Source organism: Lissotriton vulgaris, unplaced genomic scaffold, assembly GCF_964263255.1.
Source record: "Lissotriton vulgaris unplaced genomic scaffold, aLisVul1.2 SCAFFOLD_4852, whole genome shotgun sequence".
Lineage (NCBI taxonomy): Eukaryota > Metazoa > Chordata > Amphibia > Caudata > Salamandridae > Lissotriton > Lissotriton vulgaris.
In genome coordinates, this window is record NW_028255032.1 from 75,738 (window position 1) to 83,474 (window position 7,737).

A 7,737-nucleotide genomic window follows, 5' to 3' on the forward strand; every position below is an offset into this window, starting at 1 on the left:
GACATCCATTGCAAGACTTGTCGCACTTGCCAGGCAAGTGGGAAAAGCGGAAGGAAGCAGAAGGCTCCCCTCCAACCTTTTCCAGTGGTCAGCACCCCCTTTGACCGGGTGGGTATTGACATTGTTGGGCCCCTGGACCCCAAGACAGCCCTGGGCAACAGGTTCATCCTGGTCTTGGTGGACCATGCCACGAGGTACCCGGAAGCCATCCCTCTCAGAACAGTGACGGCCCCCATGGTGGGACGGGCACTGATGGGTGTTTTCTCCCAGATGGGGTTCCCCAGAGAGGTGGTGTCCGACCGAGGCACCAACTTCATTTCGAACTATATGAAGTCTCTGTGGAAGGAGTGTGGGGTAACCTACAAGTTCACCACTCCTTACCACCCTCAAGGAAATGGGCTGGTTGAGAGATTCAACCGGACCCTGAAAGGCATGATTATGGGTCTTGAAGAACCAATGAGGCGGAAATGGGACGTCCTCTTGCCATGCCTGTTGTTTGCTTACCGTGAGGTGCCGCAGAAGTCTCTAGGGTTCAGCCCCTTTGAGCTCTTATACGGTCACCCGGTAAGAGGACCTTTGAGTCTGGTCAAAGAAGGCTGGGAGCAATCTCCCAGGAAACCTCCCCAGGATGTATACAGCTACATGCTGGCCTTTCGGAACCAGCCTCGGCGCTTCAGAGAGATGGCTCAGGCAAATCTGGAGGCCAGCCAGGAGGAGATGAAGCGTTGGTACGACCGGAATGCCACTCTGGTAGAGCTTCAGCCTGGTCAGGAAGTGTGGGTCATGTCCCCTGTGGAACCTTGTGCGCTCAAGGACAGGTGGACTGGACCATTTAAGGTTGTGGAGAAGAAGAGCGATGTCACCTACCTGGTGGACTTGAAATCTCCCAGGAACCCCTTGCGGGTCCTGCATATCAACCGTTTGAAGCCCCACTTAGAAAGGTCCAAAGTGGGCATGCTCCTAGCTACAGATGATGGAACGGAGGAGGAGAGTGAGCCTCTCCCTGACCTCCTGTGTGCTAAAGAGCAAGATGGGTCGGTGGATGGTGTGGTCCTCTCTGACACACTGACCCTTGAACAGAGACAGGATTGTCACCAACTGTTGGGACAATTCCCGGATCTGTTTTCCTTGGTTCCGGGTGTCACGCATTGGTGTGTCCATGACGTTGACACCGGAGACAGCCCTCCTGTGAAGCACAAGGCTTACAGGGTGACTGACAAGGTCAGAGCGTACATTAAGGAGGAGGTCTCCAAAATGTTCGCGTTAGGGGTGATTGAGTCCTCTAGCAGTCCTTGGGCCAGCCCAGTGGTCTTGGTCCCGAAGGCTGCAGCGCCTGGTGCTTCACCGGAACTCCGGTTCTGCGTGGACTACCGAGGGCTCAATTCAGTCACGAAGACTGACGCGCACCCCATCCCCAGAGCTGATGAGCTCATCGATCGGTTGGGGGCTGCCCGGTACCTTAGTACGTTTGATTTAACGTCTGGGTACTGGCAGATCGCCTTGACTGATGGGGCAAAGGAGAGGTCAGCATTCTCCACACCAGATGGGCTATACCAGTTCCGGGTGATGCCCTTTGGGATGAAGAATGCCCCTGCCACCTTCCAGAGGTTGGTCAACCAGGTCTTGGCTGGACTGGAGGATTTCAGTGCCGCCTACCTGGACGACATCGCAGTGTTCAGCGCCAGCTGGGAGGAACACTTGCGCCACCTCCAGGAAGTTTTGTTGGCCCTGCGCGGAGCAGGCCTCACAATCAAAGCCAGTAAGTGCCAGATTGGGCAGGGTTCGGTGGTGTACTTGGGGCACCAAGTAGGGAGCGGTAAGGTTGCCCCCCTGCAACCCAAGATTGATACCATCCTGGCCTGGGCGCCGCCCAAAACCCAAACGCAGGTGAGAGCCTTCCTAGGACTCACGGGTTACTACAGGAGGTTTGCCAAGGATTACGGTAACATCGTGCACCCCTTGACGTCGCTGACTTCTAGGAAGCAGCCGCGAAACGTGATCTGGACTGATGCCTGTCAAACGGCCTTTGACACCCTGAAAACTGCGATGTGCACAGCACCTATACTCCAGGCACCCGACTTTTCGAAAGAATTCATTGTTCAGACGGACGCTTCAGAGCATGGCGTGGGGGCTGTTCTAGCTCAGGTGAATGAAGAGGGCCGAGACTTGCCTGTAGCCTTCATCAGTAGGAGGTTACTTCCCAGGGAAACAAGGTGGAGTGCGATAGAGAGAGAAGCATTTGCTGTGGTCTGGGCGCTGAAGAAGCTAAGACCCTACCTGTTTGGGACTCACTTCCGGGTTCAGACAGACCACAGGCCCCTCAGATGGTTGATGCAGATGAGGGGTGAGAATCCGAAACTGTTGAGGTGGTCCATTTCTCTACAGGGGATGGACTTTACGGTGGAACACCGCCCTGGTACAGATCACGCCAATGCTGATGGTCTGTCCAGATTTTTCCACCTTAGTGATGAGGACTCCCTAGGTTAAGGGTAGTTCTCCCCACATTTCAGCTGGAGGGGACACGTGTTAGACCTGACATCATTGGCTTGAGTCTCTCCTCCATTTTTTCTGTTTGCCTCTACTGTTTTACGATGTTTTGCTGGTATATGCTTTGGGCGCCGTGTCACTGCTGATCAGTGCCATAGCGCAAGTGCTCCCGATGTTAAATTGATGTGTCTATTGTATCCATGTTTGGCTTATTTGGTTTACTGTCAGTCCCTAGTCTAGTACACCAGGAGTGCCGGGGCTTGTAAATACAAATGCCGCTCGTGGGCTTGCAGCACGTGTTGTGCCACCCACAGGAGCGGCCTCGTAAAAGAATGTCTACGGGTCGGTCATTGCGAGACCCACGTGCAGTCTTGTACTGTCACGCCGGCTGCGCAAGTATACCTACTTGCCAGCCCCTCCAACCTCCCCTTAACTTCATGTTAGTCACCCCTATGGTAGGCCCGCGGGCCGGGTGCATCGTAAGTGTAAGGTAGAACACGCCTGACCAAGTTGGCATGTCCTAATAGTGAAGTACCGCCATCTTCGTGCTTCACTATTGCGAGGTAGCCTGCTCTCCATTGCTTAGAATGGGCCGCCGGGATTATTAATGTTATGATCCTAGCTGGCTCGGAGAGCACGGTGCAATGTCGAGTTTGGTATCCCTGAACTCGGGGTTTAATTACGCATCCGTTGGTGTGGATGGTTTTTGGACTCTGGGTTTGAAAATAGCACTTTTAGAAAGTGTCTATTTTCTTGTCTAACCATATCTGGTTTCTGCTGGTCTTGCGTGAGTGTGACAGGAGCTGGGTGGCTCCACAGGTCTGGATGAGTCAGTGTGGGATGAGTGGGACATTTACGTTGAGAGTAGGGGGAGAGTAGTTGTTGATAGCCTGCCTTGCCTGATACAATGCTGGCTCCACCTCCTGCTAAGCGACTGATGGCTCTGTGCCTGCCATGGACGATCCTAGCCCCACCTCCTGCCAGGAGGGCGATAGCTCTGCTCCTGCCAGTATCAATGCTGGCTCCACCTCCTGCGGGGCGTCTGAGGACTCAGCCCGGCTCAATGAATAGGCCAGGTGCTACTGCCTAGCTCCACCCACCACAGACCCAGGATGTTGGGAACTCCCCGGCATAGACAAAGGGATCAAAGACGAAAAGGGGTATAAGAGAAGGACCCCTGAACTAGGAAATCAGATCACTTCTGACAAGGAACCCTGTAACCAAGGACAAGAGGCCTGCTGATCTAAAGGACTGCCTACCCCTTCTGCCAGTGTGCTGTTGTTGGGGGAATCCTGCAGTGCTTCTTTATTTTTGCCAAGGAACCAGGAGAGAGGAACTGTGTGTGTACTCTCACGCTTGCTAAGAAAATCTCCAAGGACTGGAAGAGTGCCAGTCTCCTGCTGAAGTCACAGGGCTAAAAGACTTCATCTGCTAAAAGTGCTATTGGCTGGAAGTGTGAATCCAGCACCTCTGAAAGAACCAGCAACCACGACGACCGGACGCTGGGCCCGACCGACGCCAGCAGCAACGCCAGTGAGTGGGAGTACGGCTCTAGCTCCAGAGGACCTCGTGTCTGCACCGCTGCTGATCGCATCACCTGTGTGCCCCTTCGACGCCGTGAGCGCTGCTCACTCTGTGCAACTGCATCATCGACGACGCCTGCTGAGGCCTGATCGACACCGAAGACGCGACGCCGGATTGCTCGACGCCGCTGATCATCGTGTGCTTCATTTTCCTAAGGTACTGTGTTGTTGGGGGTCCGTGTGACTCCAGGCCCGATGTAGCGCTCCTCGCGGTCGACGCCACACCTGTGGATTACCTTTGCCTCAACGTCGTGTAGCTCCCGTGTGAGTTACCCTGTTGCTAAGAACTGTGTTTCCAAGAAGAAGATTTGCTTGATACTAAAAGACTTTTGTGCTAAAGAAGAAACTACCTTTGAACTATCCTTTTTCCTTCCCGAACGTATTTATTTCGATTGTGTACAGTTTTGCCGTTATTTGGTCTTGTGCTAAACCTTATATAAAAATACTTATTTTTATAATACTACGGTGTCGTGTCCATTTGTAGTGTATTCACTGTGTTACTGTATGTGGTCATAATTGCTTAACGCACAGCCTCTGAGATAAGCCTGTTCTGCTCTGCCAAGCTACCAAGGGGGTGAGCAGGGGTTATCGAAGGGTGTGATCCCCTTGCCCTGACTAGAAAAGGAGTGTCCCTATTTGTCAGAAGTGCATACCTCTGCCAACTAGAGACAGCCGGTTCTAACACCCATTTATCTCATTCTGCATCTGTGGATTTAATAATGTATTTTTTTTAATGAATTCTGGGCGGATTCTTACACTCACGCTTCCAGTGTCTAATTTTGCCGCAATTAAAACATGGGAGTTTCTGTTTTAACTCTTCTATATTTCCCATCAATTTTGGTTTATTATAATTACCTTTAAATTTCCCTTGATTTTGTTCAACATTCTTATTTCCTAAAGTCGCTATTTGTTGTTCAGCCACTTTTACCTGTGCCCACATAGCTTTTTCTTTCAGCTTCTTTTGTTTAGCTTCTATTTCATCACTACAGTATTTTGCTTTTCTCAAAATATCATCTACTGTGTGAGATTGCCAACCAACTTTTCCAGTTCTTACCATTTCACTAATTTCAGGTCTCAAGCCATATACAAATCTGTATATAAAATGGCTCATGTCCTTCTCACTTAAATGTTCATAACCACTGTATTGTTTAAATACCAGCAGTAATCTTTCATAGAATGAATGTACTGATTCTTTTGACTCCTGGATTGTTCTGTCAATTTTAACCCAATCTATCTCTTTTGGAGGAATCTTCTTTTTCAAAAACACAATTAGCTGTTCGTATTTTCTCATTACTTCTGGAGAAGGAGCACCTGTTACTTTCTCTCATTCATATTACTCTCTAGGCCAATCTGTAGCAGTTTTACATTCGGTCCAAAGATCTGATGGAACAACTATGTCAAATAATCAATCGAGATCAACCCACAAAACTTTTGAAACTTTCACAAATCTTTCTACCTGTCGATACCATTCCACAGGTTTTTCTCTTAATCGAGGGAAATCATTTGTGAACAGCAAAATGTCCTGTCTTGTCCATTGGACATGAACATACCCTCCTCCTGCTATTTCTCTCATTGGAAACTCATTCACTACGTTTTCCTTTTCTCTGACTGGAAAAGCTAAGGTTGTTTTATCTTCATCTCTTTTCTTTGTCCATTTCGCTCTCCATTTACTTAATTCACCCCATTTTCTCAAAATCACAATTAAATCTTTTATATGAGTGATTCTTCCTGAAGTATTCATACTTTCAATGTCTTTTTCAGAGAAATCCACACTATAATTTTTCTGCAAATGTTTCTGCTTACTTAAGTCCACTTCTAATTCAGAAGGCATATCCTCCGATTGATCATATCTGTTCTTTGTTTTCCATGTTATGCTTTTACAAATAAATAATAATTCATCATCCTGATATGCCTTCAAACTGTCAGTTCCGATTGTACCATTATTAATTCCTCTAGATCTGCTTTCAATTTTCCAACATCAAGTAATTTACATTCTGGGGTTTGCGTTAAATCTATTTTACTCAGACTCTTTTCCAGAAATCCAGAATCAGAATCTGCACTAGTTGGGGTTTTACATGACAAACTTTGATTAAAAGTTTAGTCAGGCATCATCATTTTCTCTCGATGTATTTCAGACAAGTCTGAATAAAATTTTTCTGTCACTTTCTGTATTTCTGAATTTAATGGAGCAGTTAAAGCTGAATGTCTAATTTCTTTTTGATCAAATACTGGAAGAACAGGTCCAATTGTTACAGGTACTGTTACTGCTTCCATGCTTTTAGTTAATTGCTGTATTAATTCATTTACAGAACGAATATATTCTGAGGTATTTGCTAATGGTAATCCCTCATACCTTTCTGCTCTGATTCCATTTCTTGGGGTTTCATCTCTCTGAACTGGGGTTTCAGTAAAATTACTATTTTCTCCTGATATATTTGAACTATGTCCTGTTTCTACTCTTTCAGGTGTTTTTCTAACATTTGGATTTATTTCAGGGAATGTCTCATCAATAATTTCCCTTTGTGGGGCACTTCGAGAAGTCCATGTACAAACTGGTTGATAAGGTGGCGGTTTCTTAGTATAAATGTCTTCTAATACCGCATCCTCTGAATCACTTTCTTCACTAATTCTATTTGTTTTTTGAGTACACTTTCGTCCAATTACTTCATCAATTAGTCTCACTGGATATAAGCTATCACACATGTCTGCGCTTCTCCATCGACGCATTCTATCGTGATGTGTTTCTCTGTTAAGACTATGATTAAGTCCTGTTCCCCTTACTCCTCTGCTCTCTCGCTCTAGTTCATGCATTTCGTCTTCCAATTCAACTAAAGCTTCTAATTGAGTAGGTCTAGGCCTTGGTACAAGCTTCATCATTCTTTCTCTTAAGTTTTTCAAAACCGCTATGTTAAAATATCCATCTTCTGGCCACGCTAATACACCATCATTTTCAGTATATTTCATCCAATTCTCAATCCAGAGACAGGTATGATAACCATATTCACCTAACATATAAGTTGCAGGTGTTTTGTACTTATGAATTAATCTTCCGCCTCGCGTTGAAATTTCTTTATCAGGTTTAAACGTATTTTTTCATTTCTGAAACCATGAAAGCTTCTTTTTCTCTTTCATAAAATAGTAATCCATGTTTTTAAACTCTTTCCCTTACTTCGGAAAAGATCGTAACAACTTCCTTGTTATTCCGTAACACCAACCAATCCATGCGCAAAACTCACCAACAGACCAATCAGGTTAAGCTTCGTCACTATTCTGCACAACCAATAGAATTACTGTTTTTCTGGATGAGCCAATCAGCTGCGTGAATACTGTGACGTATGTTAACCAATCACAGCGCGACTCTAGTGACGTATGCTACTGCTGCAGCTTCTCTGTCTCTCAACTCACTCCTTAAACTGACCCCTCCTTTACAAAAAATTTTCACAGCGCCATATTTACTAAACTTTAGATTAAATCCAGTTAATAACTTCACATTAAACAAACCATTTGTCTGTTTCGCTAAAATAAAGTGATAGTTTTCTCAGACATTCAAGTATTCTTTTTTGCGTGAAATAGACAACACTATTTTCACAGAATATATACATTTGTCGATAAAGTAAGGCTACTTTACCCTTCTAACAGGTAATAACGAACTTGTTTCTCTCTAAAT